This window comes from Cryptotermes secundus, unplaced genomic scaffold (genome assembly GCF_002891405.2).
Source record: "Cryptotermes secundus unplaced genomic scaffold, Csec_1.0 scaffold1979, whole genome shotgun sequence".
Taxonomy (NCBI): Eukaryota; Metazoa; Arthropoda; class Insecta; order Blattodea; family Kalotermitidae; genus Cryptotermes; species Cryptotermes secundus.
In genome coordinates, this window is record NW_019732005.1 from 515,774 (window position 1) to 518,341 (window position 2,568).

The window sequence follows — 2,568 nt, forward strand, 5'->3', positions numbered from 1 at the left end:
GAATAATACACTGTATAATCACCACTTCTTATTTCACCTTGTCCTTTCCACCGCACTTTGCTGACATCAAAAACAGACACCTCATTCTTATGCATTTCGGTTTTCAAATTCTCCAATTTGCCTGCTTGATTCAAGGTCCTTACATTCCATGTTCCAGTCTTGTACCCGTGATGTTCCTTCTGATCTTCGCACTTTTTCTTGTGGTAATGCCTGCATGACATTTCCTCTATAAACACTCCCCCCCCAGAGATCCGATTGGGGGAGTAGTTTGCCTCCGGATTGTTTTGTCTACAGAGGAAACATCTCGCATACATGGTATCTCTGTTTTTGGAAAGAGACTATCCAGGAAAAGTGATAATGTGGTAGTTTTTCCAAGAAAATATGTGTGTTGTCTAATTAGTAGGCATACTGCATACCCAGATGTTGGTTAAAGAGGGCCATCCTTCTTATGGATCTTACATACCTGTTGTTTTCTTGGAAATTTCATTCTGAGAAAGTATTTGAAATATGTTTATGGGTGTGCTATCTTAATAATTTCAGAAATATCGATTTATAGCTTGCCCATAGTTAATTAATTTTTTTGCTTTCCAACCCAGTTGTGAAGTTTGTGTGATGTAATTTTTTAGATCTCCAGATAGCTAGACAAGAAATTCTGGCAAGAACTAGTTACCTTTTTCCCCTTGATGTGACACAGACTGCATAAAAAGTGATGTCTCCAGCAGTTCTTTGTTGCCGCAGGAACATGTTTACCAAGCCATTGCCTATCAATGATGGGGATACCCAGACAGACCCAGAAACTGTCGTTTGATATTACATGGATTGTACAGAAAAAATGCATCCAAAATTTCTTCTATTGTTGCATGAACTAATTGCTTCAGGAATTGTTTTACCAAGCAGTTGCCTAGCAATGATAGAGGGGATGCTCATGCAGACGCACAGACTGGTGTGAAGGAAATTGTTAGCAACAGCTTTGTAACACAACGGTGGAGTAACTGGGAAGCAGTGATCTCTGTCCATGCTGATAGCTACATGATGCAACAATAGAGGAACTGTTGGGAGAGGTGTTTTCTGTGCGGTCCTTGCCAAAAGCTACATAAGGAGTTAATTGTGCGTTGGAAGTCAGTTCAGTTCAGCTCAGGAGCTGCAGCTGAAAGGTGCCAGCCAGCAAGGACAGGAGCCATTGGACAGAGAAGCTGAGGACGCTACACCATTGGAAGCCACTGCCAAGCATCAGTGCAGTGAAGACCATGACTGAGAAACTAGTCTTTGTGTGATAGTGATTTGTAAAGTGTAGTCATGAGTTGTTTAAGATTTGAGTAAATCTGATTACCAATCCGAATGCCATTCATTATCACTCTTATCATGTGACAGTAAAATTATTGTGTTTCTGGACATTGTCCATTGCCCTGTTTTTATTTAAAACACAATGTTTTGGAGACTGGATTCTGTCTCTGCCTTCAGGTGGAACCTACTCAGTTGGGCCCAATCGATAGAGATAGTCTGTATCTCTGGACTGCCTCTATCGATGGGGTCCAACTGAGTAGGTTCCACCTGAAGACAGACAGACTGCAGTCTCCAAAATGTATTTTAAATAAAAACAGAACCATGGATAATGTCCAGAAACACAATAATGGTAAGAACATGTCATGGGAGTGTTAAGTGTTGACATGAGGAAAACTTCCAGTCACCCTTTAAGCTCTCAGACTTCTACTGGCTCCATTGTAAACCCCCATTATTGCTTAGGCTCTTTAACAGTGTCAACATCAGCTAGAGCCAAAACCTCCTTCTTGGGGCCCTCTTAATATCCATCTGCTTTATGGCAGAGCCGTAGGTCATAGATCTGTGCTGAACCAAGTTGGGCGCTGACTTTGTCTGCTGGCAACAGGATATCCCAAACATCCTCAGTATGGACACATATGGATGCATTTCATTGTGAGCTACATATTTGCCATGTACTGTGGAGCTATCCCTGTTGTCCCTGTTTTCAGCATACAGTTATAGAAATGAATATACTTTATCACTTCAAGAGTCACTAGTTTTCTTGTGGGGGGTACTCTTATTGATTTCTTTTCTTGGCAGTCTTTTTCATTTACAATAGTAGCAGCACAGTTTTATACATGTATTACTGGCGCCAGTGAAACCACCCCTCTTTCTTTCCTATCCTCTGACACTGTCCTCAAATAGCGTATTCTGAAGTGTGAAAACTGTAAGAAGTGCCCGGTCTAATTGCTATATTCCAACTAAATATCTTACTATAATTTGCTCATAACTTTTTTTTAGATCCTCATTACTTAATCCTGGTTGCAGTTGCCCAAACCATGAGTACTCTTCTGTGCAGACCAGGTATTTAAATGGCCTTCTGTGGATCTCACATCACACGTCTTTTCTTGTAGAAACCTATGGTTCTCTTGCATAATTTTATTTAATATTTCTAGACTTTGCATGTATATGTGATTTCATAATGCTTGTGGTTGGGAGGGGGCACTATGCTACGGGCTTGAAGGTCCGGGTTCGATTCCCGATGAGTTCATTGAATTCTTCAGTTGACTTAATCCTTCCAGCCACACT